Below are 17,928 nucleotides of genomic sequence, written 5' to 3'. Positions count from 1 at the left end.
CTTAAGGAAGAGAAATATCTTGTGATTTATCGGAAAATCCTATTTTCTGATCTCTGCATGTCTTTACCAATATACAGTATGTCAGTATTTGTACATTTCCCCCTGTGTATTTTAAATATATAGTGAAATATTTTGTAATATATCTCTGTGCTATTGGGAATATACAGAATATCAGATTCTCACTTCCTTTAATTATAAACACAGACATTTATCAATGTAAAACCTGAACAGATAACAGAATGATGTTCTTTACTGCTGCCTCGTCTATATACTGGTTACGACAGCATGTGACATGTCGCAATAGATTAGAGAAGATGCGTGATCTCCTTCTGTTTTTCTCTCTTTAATAAAAATGTACATTAACCCTGTTGCATAAGTTTACACACCCTTTTCTAATTGCTAATGTGGCAGTGTTCAGAATCGACCAATCACGTTCAAACTTTTGTTAAATACCAACTAGAAGATACCTGCTGTCAATTAAAGTGACTGATGGACACCAAATAAAGTACAGCTGGTCCTGTAGGATTGTTCATTTTAGTAACTGGAAAAGCCATGGGGCTGCAAAGAGCTGACAAAGCAGGTACAGGATCTCATTGTTGAGAAGTATCAATTAGGAGAGGGTTACAAACAAATTTCAAGACATAGAATATACCATGGAACACTGGAAAGACAATTGTTACGTTCTATACTTGTGGGTTCGGTGTTTTGTTTGTTCTTTCTCTGTCTCTCTCTTTGCTCCACTATCTACCTTTTCAGATCCCTACCATTGGACATCTCCTGTCAATCTTCATTATCCTGTGTGACATCACCCATCGATCCACCAATCAACCAGAAACAGAATCACGATTAGAATCAGAAACAGAAACAGAAGGAGAAAGAAGAAGTGTGCTAAATTTCTTAGAGAGCTATGTTGTTGTTCATTCGGTTTTAGTATGTCAGACTGTTCATGTATCCCAACTTGTTAGTCACTTTGTGTATGTGACTCGTTTTTCATTTTGTGTATGTGACTCGTTAGTCACTTTGTGTATGTGACTCGTTTTTCATTTTGTGTATGTGACTTGTTTTTCATTTTGTGTATGTGACTCGTTAGTCACTTTGTGTATGTGACACGTTTTTCATTTTGTGTATGTGACTTGTTTTTCATTTTGTGTATGTGACTCGTTAGTCACTTTGTGTATGTGACTCGTTTTTCATTTTGTGTATGTGACTTGTTTTTCATTTTGTGTATGTGACTCGTTAGTCACTTTGTGTATGTGACTCGTTAGTCACTTTGTGTATGTGATTCGTTAGTCACTTTGTGTATGTGACTCGTTAGTCACTTTGTGTATGTGACTCGTTAGTCACTTTGTGTATGTGACTCGTTAGTCACTTTGTGTATGTGACTCGTTAGTCACTTTGTGTATGTGACTCGTTAATCACTCGTTCTGCATCTGTATGCTTGTGTTTATTCTCTTTGTGGATGTGAATTTGTTTATATTGGGGAAAACTGGACAGGTGAGTACTTCACATGACATATTGTACAACACGTAGGTAAGCTTTTCTGTATTAGACACACTAGGTTAGGAGCGCGCGCCACCCTCTGTACCTTTCGTTTGGATAGGAAGTATAGGTTAGTTGGGGCGTCATCGACGCTGAGAATTTGTTTTATTACTTTCCTTTCTAGTTCAGGTTAGAGGGTTAAGTTTAAGTTAGCGCGGTTTTGTTTTGCTTATTTCTTTGTTTTGGCACCGCTCGTGTCTCTTTTCCCATTTGTGTTTTTTGTTATCTTTTTTCTGTAGATATCGTGAATGTTATCACCTTTGTCAGCACCACTTGTATGATAATAGAGACAGATTTTGCCCACTATTTGTTGTCCTTGTCGTTGATTGCCACATACACAGCAGAAATCTAACTTTATAATCATTCCATATTGTTACCTTCCCAACCATACCCCTAAACATTATTTGGGATCGTAACAACAATAATCAACAAACTCTAAAGCCTATGAAATTATTCAGAAGTCCATCATAAATCTGGTCAGGGAGGCTGTCAAGATGCCCAATACAAGATTCTTCATTTGTCTGAACTACAGGTTAGAGTGATAAGATGGAAATCAGTTTTGTTAAAAAAAAATGTCCAAGGCTGGCTAAAGTTATCAACAAAATATATCCAATCTCCCAAAACTATGTGGAATAATGTTTTATGGTCTGATGAGACTAAAGTTAAACCTTTTGGCCATAAAAGCAAAGGAAATGTTCGGCACAAAGAAACCACATCAACAGAAGATCTCCATCCCCACAGTGAAGCATGGAGGTGGCAGCATCATTGTTTGGGGCTGCTTTTGTTCAGCTGGAACTGGGGCTTTAATCAGACTGGAGGTAATAATGAATAGCTCCAAATACCAGTCAGATTTGGTGCAAAACCTTAGGGCTTCTGCTAAAACACCTAAGATGAAGAGGAATTTCACCTTTCAGCAGGACAATGACCTGAAGCACACCCACAAATCAACAAAGGAATGTCTCCACCAAAACAAGTCCAGATCCAAATCCAATCAAAAATCTGTGGGGTGACCTGAAGAGGGCTGTGCACAGGAGATCTAAAATCTAAAGGTGCTTCAAATAAGTATAAATTTAGGGGTGTGTCAGCTTATACAACAAGGTTATTGTACATTTTTATTTTTTTTACCCTAAACTAACTTTAATAAACAAGTTGCAATTTCACTATAAAAATGGAAAAGTTTCTGATATGATTTTTCTTGTTTTCATTTATTACACAAAAACCCTGCAATTTCAACGAGGTGTGTAAACTTTGTATATCTATTACTTATTTTTTTCTTTCTATTTGATTCCTGGATTAAAATGTAATATATGTGATAAGTTTATAAAATATCAGCTTTTACTATTAGTGTGAAGTCGAGTTATTTACTTACCTCTGTGAGAAGTATCATGTAAAACAACAGAGAGAAATGTAATGTTAGATAAAATACAATGAGAAAAACTTATGATTTACAGTCAGAACAGCTGATAAACAATCTTCACTCTGTGCTTTCAAAGATGTTCAGATACAATTTTAACTCTTTTTATAAAATATAACACATAGTGAATCATTATAAATAGTTTATGTTAAATAATGAAAGACTTCATGAGGTGTTTTTATAACTAATGACTGTTTTATAAAACCTTCAGCTTTTTCTCTCTCAGTATCAGTGTGTAGGTCAGATTTGTGTGTCTGTACAACACTAAATGACAAACTAGACACCAGCATGATGAATGTTCTGTTAGAGATCACAGTCTGTTGTGTTCACTACACTATGCTCATGATGCTCAGATATCTATGTGCTATTGCACTCTGAACACACAGCACAGTCTAATCTATTTCATCTGAACAATAAATATATTATTCATGCAGCATCAAGACATCACTAGCACAGGAAAGGGGTTTATACTCACGTCTCTGTTCAGCCTGTGAAAGTAAATAAAACAGTGTGAAGATTTTATGCATGATTACAAATGTGAATTGTTCCATGTGAAAATGTGGAAAGTAACTGTTACTCTGGTTAAAACACAGCTGATGTGTGTCTTAATAAAAAAGAGGAAAACTAGACAACAATCAGTCATCACACACAGTAAATCTGTATCATGTAGCATTGTGCTAATATACCGCTAGTTCCCCTTAAGGAAGAGAAATATCTTGTGATTTATTGGAAAATCCTATTTTCTGATCTCTGCATGTCTTTACCAATATACAGTATGTCAGTATTTGTACATTTCCCCCTGTGTATTTTAAATATATAGTGAAATATTTTGTAATATATCTCTGTGCTATTGTAGTAGATAAAGGAATATACAGAATATCAGATTCTCACTTCCTATAATTATAAACACAGACATTTAACAATGTAAAACCTGAACAGATAACAGAATGATGTTCTTTACTGCTGCCTCGTCTATATACTGGTTACGACAGCATGTGACATGTCGCAGTAGATTAGAGAAGATGCGTGATCTCCTTCTGTTTTTCTCTCTTTCACTCCCAAATCCCTCTCTCCTATGAAGGAGGTTTTAGAAATGAAGTGAAGGACTTCTGTTCTCAGGTCAGTCAGGTTGTCTTTATGCTGTGTGCATTAACACGACTTACTATCGTTAGCTTAAAGACACTAAACGCCAGGCCGAGTCGACTCTTCAGTGCTTTTACAAAACATGGTGTGATTGTTACGCAGAGCGACTGATGACAATTATTCTGTCTACAAACACTGAAAACTGTTAAAGCTGTGATTTATGTTTATTGTGTAACATTCTGATGGAGTCTGTCAGTGGTGTGTGTTATATGCTGCGTGTTTGTTGTGTCTTTTACTCGACACGGTAAACGTCTCTGTACATTATTACACTGCAGTGAGGTTACACACAGGTGCATTGTGGGAAAGAAGCTGACTGATGGAAGTGGAATCTCACTTACTGATCAGACTCCTTCACATAAACATGATCTGAATATCATCTTTATGTTTCTATTTGATTCCTGGATTAAAATGTAATATATGTGATAAGTTTATAAAATATCAGCTTTTACTATTAGTGTGAAGTCGAGTTATTTACTTACCTCCCCTGTGAGAAGTATCATGTAAAACAACAGAGAGAAATGTAATGTTAGATAAAATACAATGAGAAAAACTTATGATTTACAGGCAGAACAGCTGATAAACAATCTTCACTCTGTGCTTTCAAAGATGTTCAACTACAATTTTAACTCTTTTTATAAAATATAACACATAGTGAATCATTATAAATAGTTTATATTAAATAATGAAAGACTTCATGAGGTGTTTTTATGACTAATGACTGTTTGTTATAAAACCTTCAGCTTTTTCTCTCTCAGTATCAGTGTGTAGGTCAGATTTGTGTGTCTGTACAACACTAAATGACAAACTAGACACCAGCATGATGAATGTTCTGTTAGAGATCACAGTCTGTTGTGTTCACTACACTATGCTCATGATGCTCAGATATCTATGTGCTATTGCACTCTGAACACACAGCACAGTCTAATCTATTTCATCTGAACAATAAATATATTATTCATGCAGCATCAAGACATCACTAGCACAGAAAAGGGGTTTATACTCACGTCTCTGTTCAGCCTGTGAAAGTAAATAAAACAGTGTGAAGATTTTATGCATGATTACAAATGTGAATTGTTCCATGTGAAAATGTGGAAAGTAACTGTTACTCTGGTTAAAACACAGCTGATGTGTGTCTTAATAAAAAAGAGGAAAACTAGACAACAATCAGTCATCACACACAGTAAATCTGTATCATGTAGCATTGTGCTAATATACCGCTAGTTCCCCTTAAGGAAGAGAAATATCTTGTGATTTATCGGAAAATCCTATTTTCTGATCTCTGCATGTCTTTACCAATATACAGTATGTCAGTATTTGTACATTTCCCCCTGTGTATTTTAAATATATAGTGAAATATTTTGTAATATATCTCTGTGCTATTGGGAATATACAGAATATCAGATTCTCACTTCCTTTAATTATAAACACAGACATTTATCAATGTAAAACCTGAACAGATAACAGAATGATGTTCTTTACTGCTGCCTCGTCTATATACTGGTTACGACAGCATGTGACATGTCGCAATAGATTAGAGAAGATGCGTGATCTCCTTCTGTTTTTCTCTCTTTAATAAAAATGTACATTAACCCTGTTGCATAAGTTTACACACCCTTTTCTAATTGCTAATGTGGCAGTGTTCAGAATCGACCAATCACGTTCAAACTTTTGTTAAATACCAACTAGAAGATACCTGCTGTCAATTAAAGTGACTGATGGACACCAAATAAAGTACAGCTGGTCCTGTAGGATTGTTCATTTTAGTAACTGGAAAAGCCATGGGGCTGCAAAGAGCTGACAAAGCAGGTACAGGATCTCATTGTTGAGAAGTATCAATTAGGAGAGGGTTACAAACAAATTTCAAGACATAGAATATACCATGGAACACTGGAAAGACAATTGTTACGTTCTATACTTGTGGGTTCGGTGTTTTGTTTGTTCTTTCTCTGTCTCTCTCTTTGCTCCACTATCTACCTTTTCAGATCCCTACCATTGGACATCTCCTGTCAATCTTCATTATCCTGTGTGACATCACCCATCGATCCACCAATCAACCAGAAACAGAATCACGATTAGAATCAGAAACAGAAACAGAAGGAGAAAGAAGAAGTGTGCTAAATTTCTTAGAGAGCTATGTTGTTGTTCATTCGGTTTTAGTATGTCAGACTGTTCATGTATCCCAACTTGTTAGTCACTTTGTGTATGTGACTCGTTTTTCATTTTGTGTATGTGACTCGTTAGTCACTTTGTGTATGTGACTCGTTAGTCACTTTGTGTATGTGACTCGTTAGTCACTTTGTGTATGTGACTCGTTAATCACTCGTTCTGCATCTGTATGCTTGTGTTTATTCTCTTTGTGGATGTGAATTTGTTTATATTGGGGAAAACTGGACAGGTGAGTACTTCACATGACATATATTGTACAACACGTAGGTAAGCTTTTCTGTATTAGACACACTAGGTTAGGAGCGCGCGCCACCCTCTGTACCTTTTGTTTGGATAGGAAGTATAGGTTAGTTGGGGCGTCATCGACGCTGAGAATTTGTTTTATTACTTTCCTTTCTAGTTCAGGTTAGAGGGTTAAGTTTAAGTTAGCGCGGTTTTGTTTTGCTTATTTCTTTGTTTTGGAACCGCTCGTGTCTCTTTTCCCATTTGTGTTTTTTGTTATCTTTTTTCTGTAGATATCGTGAATGTTATCACCTTTGTCAGCACCACTTGTATGATAATAGAGACAGATTTTGCCCACTATTTGTTGTCCTTGTCATTGATTGCCACATACACAGCAGAAATCTGACTTTATAATCATTCCATATTGTTACCTTCCCAACCATACCCCTAAACACCATTTGGGATCGTAACAACAATAATCAACAAACTCTAAAGCCTTTGAAATTATTCAGAAGTCTATCATAAATCTGGTCAGGGAGGCTGTCAAGATGCCCAATATAAGATTCTTCATATGTCTGAACTACAGGTTAGAGTGATAAGATGGAAATCAGTTTTATTTTAAAAAAAATGTCCAAGGCTGGCTAAAGATATCAACAAAATATATCCAATCTCCAAAAACTATGTGGAATAATGTTTTATGGTCTGATGAGACTAAAGTTAAACCTTTTGGCCATAAAAGCAAAGGAAATGTTCGGCACAAAGAAACCACATCAACAGATCTCCATCCCCACAGTGAAGCATGGAGGTGGCAGCATCATTGTTTGGGGCTGCTTTTCTTCAGCTGGAACTGGGGCTTTAATCAGATTGGAGGTAATAATGAATAGCTCCAAATACCAGTCAGATTTGGTGCAAAACCTTAGGGCTTCTGTTAAAACACCTAAGATGAAGAGGAATTTCACCTTTCAGCAGGACAATGACCTGAAGCACACCCACAAATCAACAAAGGAATGACTTCACCAAAACAAGTCCAGATCCAAATCCAATCAAAAATCTGTGGGGTGACCTGAAGAGGGCTGTGCACAGGAGATCTAAAATCTAAAGGTGCTTCAAATAAGTATAAATTTAGGGGTGTGTCAGCTTATACAACAAGGTTATTGTACATTTTTATTTTTTTTACCCTAAACTAACTTTAATAAACAAGTTGCAATTTCACTATAAAAATGGAAAAGTTTCTGATATGATTTTTCTTGTTTTCATTTATTACACAAAAACCCTGCAATTTCAACGAGGTGTGTAAACTTTTTATATCTATTACTTATTTTTTTCTTTCTATTTGATTCCTGGATTAAAATGTAATATATGTGATAAGTTTATAAAATATCAGCTTTTACTATTAGTGTGAAGTCGAGTCATTTACTTACCTCTGTGAGAAGTATCATGTAAAGCAACAGAGAGAAATGTAATGTTAGATAAAATACAATGAGAAAAACTTATGATTTACAGTCAGAACAGCTGATAAACAATCTTCACTCTGTGCTTTCAAAGATGTTCAGCTACAATTTTAACTCTTTTTATAAAATATAACACATAGTGAATCATTATAAATAGTTTATGTTAAATAATGAAAGACTTCATGAGGTGTTTTTATAACTAATGACTGTTTGTTATAAAACCTTCAGCTTTTTCTCTCTCAGTATCAGTGTGTAGGTCAGATTTCTGTGTCTGTACAACACTAAATTACAAACTAGACACCAGCATGATGAATGTTCTGTTAGAGATCACAGTCTGTTGTGTTCACTACACTATGCTCATGATGCTCAGATATCTATGTGCTATTGCACTCTGAACACACAGCACAGTCTAATCTATTTCATCTGAACAATAAATATATTATTCATGCAGCATCAAGACATCACTAGCACAGAAAAGGGGTTTATACTCACGTCTCTGTTCAGCCTGTGAAAGTAAATAAAACAGTGTGAAGATTTTATGCATGATTACAAATGTGAATTGTTCCATGTGAAAATGTGGAAAGTAACTGTTACTCTGGTTAAAACACAGCTGATGTGTGTCTTAATAAAAAAGAGGAAAACTAGACAACAATCAGTCATCACACACAGTAAATCTGTATCATGTAGCATTGTGCTAATATACCGCTAGTTCCCCTTAAGGAAGAGAAATATCTTGTGATTTATCGGAAAATCCTATTTTCTGATCTCTGCATGTCTTTACCAATATACAGTATGTCAGTATTTGTACATTTCCCCCTGTGTATTTTAAATATATAGTGAAATATTTTGTAATATATCTCTGTGCTATTGGGAATATTCAGAATATCAGATTCTCACTTCCTTTAATTATAAACACAGACATTTATCAATGTAAAACCTGAACAGATAACAGAATGATGTTCTTTACTGCTGCCTCGTCTATATACTGGTTACGACAGCATGTGACATGTCGCAATAGATTAGAGAAGATGCGTGATCTCCTTCTGTTTTTCTCTCTTTAATAAAAATGTACATTAACCCTGTTGCATAAGTTAACACACCCTTTTCAAATTGCTAATGTGAATTTTGTGTATGTGACTCGTTAGTCACTTTGTGTATGTGACTCGTTAGTCACTTTGTGTATGTGACTCGTTAGTCACTTTGTGTATGTGACTCGTTAATCACTCGTTCTGCATCTGTATGCTTGTGTTTATTCTCTTTGTGGATGTGAATTTGTTTATATTGGGGAAAACTGGACAGGTGAGTACTTCACATGACATATATTGTACAACACGTAGGTAAGCTTTTCTGTATTAGACACACTAGGTTAGGAGCGCGCGCCACCCTCTGTACCTTTTGTTTGGATAGGAAGTATAGGTTAGTTGGGGCGTCATCGACGCTGAGAATTTGTTTTATTACTTTCCTTTCTAGTTCAGGTTAGAGGGTTAAGTTTAAGTTAGCGCGGTTTTGTTTTGCTTATTTCTTTGTTTTGGCACCACTCGTGTCTCTTTTCCCATTTGTGTTTTTTGTTATTTTTTTTCTGTAGATATCGTGAATGTTATCACCTTTGTCAGCACCACTTGTATGATAATAGAGACAGATTTTGCCCACTATTTGTTGTCCTTGTCGTTGATTGCCACATACACAGCAGAAATCTGACTTTATAATCATTCCATATTGTTACCTTCCCAACCATACCCCTAAACACCATTTGGGATCGTAACAACAATAATCAACAAACTCTAAAGCCTATGAAATTATTCAGAAGTCCATCATAAATCTGGTCAGGGAGGCTGTCAAGATGCCCAATATAAGATTCTTCATATGTCTGAACTACAGGTTAGAGTGATAAGATGGAAATCAGTTTTGTTAAAAAAAAATGTCCAAGGCTGGCTAAAGATATCAACAAAATATATCCAATCTCCCAAAACTATGTGGAATAATGTTTTATGGCCTGATGAGACTAAAGTTAAACCTTTTGGCCATAAAAGCAAAGGAAATGTTCGGCACAAAGAAACCACATCAACAGAAGATCTCCATCCCCACAGTGAAGCATGGAGGTGGCAGCATCATTCTTTGGGGCTGCTTTTCTTCAGCTGGAACTGGGGCATTAATCAGACTGGAGGTAATAATGAATAGCTCCAAATACCAGTCAGTTTTGGTGCAAAACCTTAGGGCTTCTGTTAAAACACCTAAAATGAGGAGGAATTTCACCTTTCAGCAGGACAATGACCTGAAGCACACCCACAAATCAATAAAGGAATGTCTCCACCAAAACAAGTCCAGATGCAAATCCAATCAAAAATCTGTGGGGTGACCTGAAGAGGGCTGTGCACAGGAGATCTAAAATCTAAAGGTGCTTCAAATAAGTATAAATTTAGGGGTGTGTCAGCTTATACAACAAGGTTATTGTACATTTTTATTTTTATTTTTACCCTAAAATAACTTTAATAAACAAGTTGCAATTTCACTATAAACATTTAAAAGTTTCTGATATGATTTTTCTTGTTTTCATTTATTACACAAAAACCCTGCAATTTCAACGAGGTGTGTAAACTTTTTATATCTATTACTTATTTTTTTCTTTCTATTTGATTCCTGGATTAAAATGTAATATATGTGATAAGTTTATAAAATATCAGCTTTTACTATTAGTGTGAAGTCGAGTTCTTTACTTACCTTCCCTGTGACAAGTATCATGTAAAACAACAGAGAGAAATGTAATGTTAGATAAAATACAATGAGAAAAACTTATGATTTACAGTCAGAACAGCTGATAAACAATCTTCACTCTGTGCTTTCAAAGATGTTCAGCTACAATTTTAACTCTTTTTATAAAATATAACACATAGTGAATCATTATAAATAGTTTATGTTAAATAATGAAAGACTTCATGAGGTGTTTTTATGACTAATGACTGTTTGTTATAAAACCTTCAGCTTTTTCTCTCTCAGTATCAGTGTGTAGGTCAGATTTGTGTGTCTGTACAACACTAAATGACAAACTAGACACCAGCATGATGAATGTTCTGTTAGAGATCACAGTCTGTTGTGTTCACTACACTATGCTCATGATGCTCAGATATCTATGTGCTATTGCACTCTGAACACACAGCACAGTCTAATCTATTTCATCTGAACAATAAATATATTATTCATGCAGCATCAAGACATCACTAGCACAGAAAAGGGGTTTATACTCACGTCTCTGTTCAGCCTGTGAAAGTAAATAAAACAGTGTGAAGATTTTATGCATGATTACAAATGTGAATTGTTCCATGTGAAAATGTGGAAAGTAACTGTTACTCTGGTTAAAACACAGCTGATGTGTGTCTTAATAAAAAAGAGGAAAACTAGACAACAGTCAGTCATCACACACAGTAAATCTGTATCATGTAGCATTGTGCTAATATACCGCTAGTTCCCCTTAAGGAAGAGAAATATCTTGTGATTTATCGGAAAATCCTATTTTCTGATCTCTGCATGTCTTTACCAATATACAGTATGTCAGTATTTGTACATTTCCCCCTGTGTATTTTAAATATATAGTGAAATATTTTGTAATATATCTCTGTGCTATTGGGAATATACAGAATATCAGATTCTCACTTCCTTTAATTATAAACACAGACATTTATCAATGTAAAACCTGAACAGATAACAGAATGATGTTCTTTACTGCTGCCTCGTCTATATACTGGTTACGACAGCATGTGACATGTCGCAATAGATTAGAGAAGATGCGTGATCTCCTTCTGTTTTTCTCTCTTTAATAAAAATGTACATTAACCCTGTTGCATAAGTTTACACACCCTTTTCAAATTGCTAATGTGGCAGTGTTCAGAATCGACCAATCACGTTCAAACTTTTGTTAAATACCAACTAGAAGATACCTGCTGTCAATTAAAGTGACTGATGGACACCAAATAAAGTACAGCTGGTCCTGTAGGATTGTTCATTTTAGTAACTGGAAAAGCCATGGGGCTGCAAAGAGCTGACAAAGCAGGTACAGGATCTCATTGTTGAGAAGTATCAATTAGGAGAGGGTTACAAACAAATTTCAAGACATAGAATATACCATGGAACACTGGAAAGACAATTGTTACGTTCTATACTTGTGGGTTCGGTGTTTTGTTTGTTCTTTCTCTGTCTCTCTCTTTGCTCCACTATCTACCTTTTCAGATCCCTACCATTGGACATCTCCTGTCAATCTTCATTATCCTGTGTGACATCACCCATCGATCCACCAATCAACCAGAAACAGAATCACGATTAGAATCAAAAACAGAAACAGAAGGAGAAAGAAGAAGTGTGCTAAATTTGTTAGAGAGCTATGTTGTTGTTCATTCGGTTTTAGTATGTCAGACTGTTCATGTATCCCAACTTGTTAGTCACTTTGTGTATGTGACTCGTTTTTCATTTTGTGTATGTGACTCGTTAGTCACTTTGTGTATGTGACTCGTTAGTCACTTTGTGTATGTGACTCGTTAGTCACTTTGTGTATGTGACTCGTTAATCACTCGTTCTGCATCTGTATGCTTGTGTTTATTCTCTTTGTGGATGTGAATTTGTTTATATTGGGGAAAACTGGACAGGTGAGTACTTCACATGACATATTGTACAACACGTAGGTAAGCTTTTCTGTATTAGACACACTAGGTTAGGAGCGCGCGCCACCCTCTGTACCTTTTGTTTGGATAGGAAGTATAGGTTAGTTGGGGCGTCATCGACGCTGAGGATTTGTTTTATTACTTTCCTTTCTAGTTCAGGTTAGAGGGTTAAGTTTAAGTTAGAGCAGTTTTGTTTTGCTTATTTCTTTGTTTTGGCACCGCTCGTGTCTCTTTTCCCATTTGTGTTTTTTGTTATCTTTTTTCTGTAGATATCGTGAATGTTATCACCTTTGTCAGCACCACTTGTATGATAATAGACACAGATTTTGCCCACTATTTGTTGTCCTTGTCGTTGATTGCCACATACACAGCAGAAATCTGACTTTATAATCATTCCATATTGTTACCTTCCCAACCATACCCCTAAACACCATTTGGGATCGTAACAACAATAATCAACAAACTCTAAAGCCTTTGAAATTATTCAGAAGTCCATCATAAATCTGGTCAGGGAGGCTGTCAAGATGCCCAATATAAGATTCTTCATATGTCTGAACTACAGGTTAGAGTGATAAGATGGAAATCAGTTTTATTTTAAAAAAAAATGTCCAAGGCTGGCTAAAGATATCAACAAAATATATCCAATCTCCCAAAACTATGTGGAATAATGTTTTATGGTCTGATGAGACTAAAGTTAAACCTTTTGGCCATAAAAGCAAAGGAAATGTTCGGCACAAAGAAACCACATCAACAGAAGATCTCCATCCCCACAGTGAAGCATGGAGGTGGCAGCATCATAGTTTGGGGCTGCTTTTCTTCAGCTGGAACTGGGGCTTTAATCAGACTGGAGGTAATAATGAATAGCTCCAAATACCACTCAGATTTGGTGCAAAACCTTAGGGCTTCTGTTAAAACACCTAAGATGAAGAGGAATTTCACCTTTCAGCAGGACAATGACCTGAAGCACACCCACAAATCAACAAAGGAATGTCTCCACCAAAACAAGTCCAGATCCAAATCCAATCAAAAATCTGTGGGGTGACCTGAAGAGGGCTGTGCACAGGAGATCTAAAATCTAAAGGTGCTTCAAATAAGTATAAATTTAGGGGTGTGTCAGCTTATACAACAAGGTTATTGTACATTTTTATTTTTTTTACCCTAAACTAACTTTAATAAACAAGTTGCAATTTCACTATAAAAATGGAAAAGTTTCTGATATGATTTTTCTTGTTTTCATTTATTACACAAAAACCCTGCAATTTCAACGAGGTGTGTAAACTTTTTATATCTATTACTTATTTTTTTCTTTCTATTTGATTCCTGGATTAAAATGTAATATATGTGATAAGTTTATAAAATATCAGCTTTTACTATTAGTGTGAAGTCGAGTCATTTACTTACCTCTGTGAGAAGTATCATGTAAAACAACAGAGAGAAATGTAATGTTAGATAAAATACAATGAGAAAAACTTATGATTTACAGTCAGAACAGCTGATAAACAATCTTCACTCTGTGCTTTCAAAGATGTTCAGATACAATTTTAACTCTTTTTATAAAATATAACACATAGTGAATCATTATAAATAGTTTATGTTAAATAATGAAAGACTTCATGAGGTGTTTTTATAACTAATGACTGTTTTATAAAACCTTCAGCTTTTTCTCTCTCAGTATCAGTGTGTAGGTCAGATTTGTGTGTCTGTACAACACTAAATTACAAACTAGACACCAGCATGATGAATGTTCTGTTAGAGATCACAGTCTGTTGTGTTCACTACACTATGCTCATGATGCTCAGATATCTATGTGCTATTGCACTCTGAACACACAGCACAGTCTAATCTATTTCATCTGAACAATAAATATATTATTCATGCAGCATCAAGACATCACTAGCACAGAAAAGGGGTTTATACTCACGTCTCTGTTCAGCCTGTGAAAGTAAATAAAACAGTGTGAAGATTTTATGCATGATTACAAATGTGTTTTTTTCCATGTGAAAATGTGGAAAGTAACTGTTACTCTGGTTAAAACACAGCTGATGTGTGTCTTAATAAAAAAGAGGAAAACTAGACAACAATCAGTCATCACACACAGTAAATCTGTATCATGTAGCATTGTGCTAATATACCGCTAGTTCCCCTTAAGGAAGAGAAATATCTTGTGATTTATCGGAAAATCCTATTTTCTGATCTCTGCATGTCTTTACCAATATACAGTATGTCAGTATTTGTACATTTCCCCCTGTGTATTTTAAATATATAGTGAAATATTTTGTAATATATCTCTGTGCTATTGGGAATATACAGAATATCAGATTCTCACTTCCTTTAATTAATTATAAACACAGACATTTATCAATGTAAAACCTGAACAGATAACAGAATGATGTTCTTTACTGCTGCCTCGTCTATATACTGGTTACGACAGCATGTGACATGTCGCAATAGATTAGAGAAGATGCGTGATCTCCTTCTGTTTTTCTCTCTTTAATAAAAATGTACATTAACCCTGTTGCATAAGTTTACACACCCTTTTCAAATTGCTAATGTGGCAGTGTTCAGAATCGACCAATCACGTTCAAACTTTTGTTAAATACCAACTAGAAGATACCTGCTGTCAATTAAAGTGACTGATGGACACCAAATAAAGTACAGCTGGTCCTGTAGGATTGTTCATTTTAGTAACTGGAAAAGCCATGGGGCTGCAAAGAGCTGACAAAGCAGGTACAGGATCTCATTGTTGAGAAGTATCAATTAGGAGAGGGTTACAAACAAATTTCAAGACATAGAATATACCATGGAACACTGGAAAGACAATTGTTACGTTCTATACTTGTGGGTTCGGTGTTTTGTTTGTTCTTTCTCTGTCTCTCTCTTTGCTCCACTATCTACCTTTTCAGATCCCTACCATTGGACATCTCCTGTCAATCTTCATTATCCTGTGTGACATCACCCATCGATCCACCAATCAACCAGAAACAGAATCACGATTAGAATCAGAAACAGAAACAGAAGGAGAAAGAAGAAGTGTGCTAAATTTGTTAGAGAGCTACGTTGTTGTTCATTCGGTTTTAGTATGTCAGACTGTTCATGTATCCCAACTTGTTAGTCACTTTGTGTATGTGACTCGTTTTTCATTTTGTGTATGTGACTCGTTAGTCACTTTGTGTATGTGACTCGTTAGTCACTTTGTGTATGTGACTCGTTAGTCACTTTGTGTATGTGACTTGTTAATCACTCGTTCTGCATCTGTATGCTTGTGTTTATTCTCTTTGTGGATGTGAATTTGTTTATATTGGGGAAAACTGGACAGGTGAGTACTTCACATGACATATATTGTACAACACGTAGGTAAGCTTTTCTGTATTAGACACACTAGGTTAGGAGCGCGCGCCACCCTCTGTACCTTTTGTTTGGATAGGAAGTATAGGTTAGTTGGGGCGTCATCGACGCTGAGAATTTGTTTTATTACTTTCCTTTCTAGTTCAGGTTAGAGGGTTAAGTTTAAGTTAGCGCGGTTTTGTTTTGCTTATTTCTTTGTTTTGGAACCGCTCGTGTCTCTTTTCCCATTTGTGTTTTTTGTTATCTATTTTCTGTAGATATCGTGAATGTTATCACCTTTGTCAGCACCACTTGTATGATAATAGAGACAGATTTTGCCCACTATTTGTTGTCCTTGTCGTTGATTGCCACATACACAGCAGAAATCTGACTTTATAATCATTCCATATTGTTACCTTCCCAACCATACCCCTAAACATCATTTGGGATCGTAACAACAATAATCAACAAACTCTAAAGCCTTTGAAATTATTCAGAAGTCCATCATAAATCTGGTCAGGGAGGCTGTCAAGATGCCCAATATAAGATTCTTCATATGTCTGAACTACAGGTTAGAGTGATAAGATGGAAATCAGTTTTATTTTAAAAAAAATGTCCAAGGCTGGCTAAAGATATCAACAAAATATATCCAATCTCCCAAAACTATGTGGAATAATGTTTTATGGTCTGATGAGACTAAAGTTAAACCTTTTGGCCATAAAAGCAAAGGAAATGTTCGGCACAAAGAAACCACATCAACAGATCTCCATCCCCACAGTGAAGCATGGAGGTGGCAGCATCATTGTTTGGGGCTGCTTTTCTTCAGCTGGAACTGGGGCTTTAATCAGACTGGAGGTAATAATGAATAGCTCCAAATACCAGTCAGATTTGGTGCAAAACCTTAGGGCTTCTGTTAAAACACCTAAGATGAAGAGGAATTTCACCTTTCAGCAGGACAATGACCTGAAGCACACCCACAAATCAACAAAGGAATGACTTCACCAAAACAAGTCCAGATCCAAATCCAATCAAAAATCTGTGGGGTGACCTGAAGAGGGCTGTGCACAGGAGATCTAAAATCTAAAGGTGCTTCAAATAAGTATAAATTTAGGGGTGTGTCAGCTTATACAACAAGGTTATTGTACATTTTTATTTTTTTTTACCCTAAACTAACTTTAATAAACAAGTTGCAATTTCACTATAAAAATGGAAAAGTTTCTGATATGATTTTTCTTGTTTTCATTTATTACACAAAAACCCTGCAATTTCAACGAGGTGTGTAAACTTTTTATATCTATTACTTATTTTTTTCTTTCTATTTGATTCCTGGATTAAAATGTAATATATGTGATAAGTTTATAAAATATCAGCTTTTACTATTAGTGTGAAGTCGAGTTATTTACTTACCTCTGTGAGAAGTATCATGTAAAGCAACAGAGAGAAATGTAATGTTAGATAAAATACAATGAGAAAAACTTATGATTTACAGTCAGAACAGCTGATAAACAATCTTCACTCTGTGCTTTCAAAGATGTTCAGCTACAATTTTAACTCTTTTTATAAAATATAACACATAGTGAATCATTATAAATAGTTTATGTTAAATAATGAAAGACTTCATGAGGTGTTTTTATAACTAATGACTGTTTGTTATAAAACCTTCAGCTTTTTCTCTCTCAGTATCAGTGTGTAGGTCAGATTTCTGTGTCTGTACAACACTAAATTACAAACTAGACACCAGCATGATGAATGTTCTGTTAGAGATCACAGTCTGTTGTGTTCACTACACTATGCTCATGATGCTCAGATATCTATGTGCTATTGCACTCTGAACACACAGCACAGTCTAATCTATTTCATCTGAACAATAAATATATTATTCATGCAGCATCAAGACATCACTAGCACAGAAAAGGGGTTTATACTCACGTCTCTGTTCAGCCTGTGAAAGTAAATAAAACAGTGTGAAGATTTTATGCATGATTACAAATGTGAATTGTTCCATGTGAAAATGTGGAAA

At 35.4% G+C, this 17,928-nt stretch overlaps 1 protein-coding gene and 4 long non-coding RNA genes across 6 annotated transcripts in view; 3 read left to right on the top strand and 2 right to left on the bottom strand.

Annotated features, from left to right (window-relative positions):
* LOC113636639 (trichohyalin-like) overlaps positions 1 to 17,928 on the bottom strand; it is a 501,252-nt gene that overhangs the window by 366,900 nt on the left and 116,424 nt on the right. The gene's annotated exons all lie outside the window — the stretch shown is intronic.
* LOC113653791 lies at positions 1,290 to 2,877 on the top strand. Its single transcript, XR_003443155.2, has 2 exons — positions 1,290 to 1,494; positions 1,779 to 2,877. It is a non-coding gene; the product is annotated as an uncharacterized LOC113653791 (long non-coding RNA).
* On the bottom strand, positions 4,173 to 8,566 carry LOC125140326. Of its 2 annotated transcripts, XR_007139629.1 has the most exons (3): positions 7,906 to 8,566; positions 5,776 to 5,778; positions 4,173 to 5,113 (listed from the first exon to the last, which is right to left on the bottom strand). It is a non-coding gene; the product is annotated as an uncharacterized LOC125140326 (long non-coding RNA). The 2 variants fall into 2 exon arrangements; XR_007139630.1 differs by lacking the exon at positions 5,776 to 5,778.
* On the top strand, positions 11,536 to 13,960 carry LOC125140330. Its single transcript, XR_007139634.1, has 2 exons — positions 11,536 to 12,569; positions 12,854 to 13,960. It is a non-coding gene; the product is annotated as an uncharacterized LOC125140330 (long non-coding RNA).
* LOC125140325 lies at positions 14,868 to 17,290 on the top strand. The gene is made up of 2 exons (XR_007139628.1): positions 14,868 to 15,900; positions 16,187 to 17,290. It is a non-coding gene; the product is annotated as an uncharacterized LOC125140325 (long non-coding RNA).

This window comes from Tachysurus fulvidraco, chromosome 26 (assembly GCF_022655615.1).
Source record: "Tachysurus fulvidraco isolate hzauxx_2018 chromosome 26, HZAU_PFXX_2.0, whole genome shotgun sequence".
Classification (NCBI taxonomy): domain Eukaryota; kingdom Metazoa; phylum Chordata; class Actinopteri; order Siluriformes; family Bagridae; genus Tachysurus; species Tachysurus fulvidraco.
The sequence above is the reverse complement of the archived record's forward strand: the minus strand, read 5'-3'. Positions and strand labels throughout refer to the sequence as shown.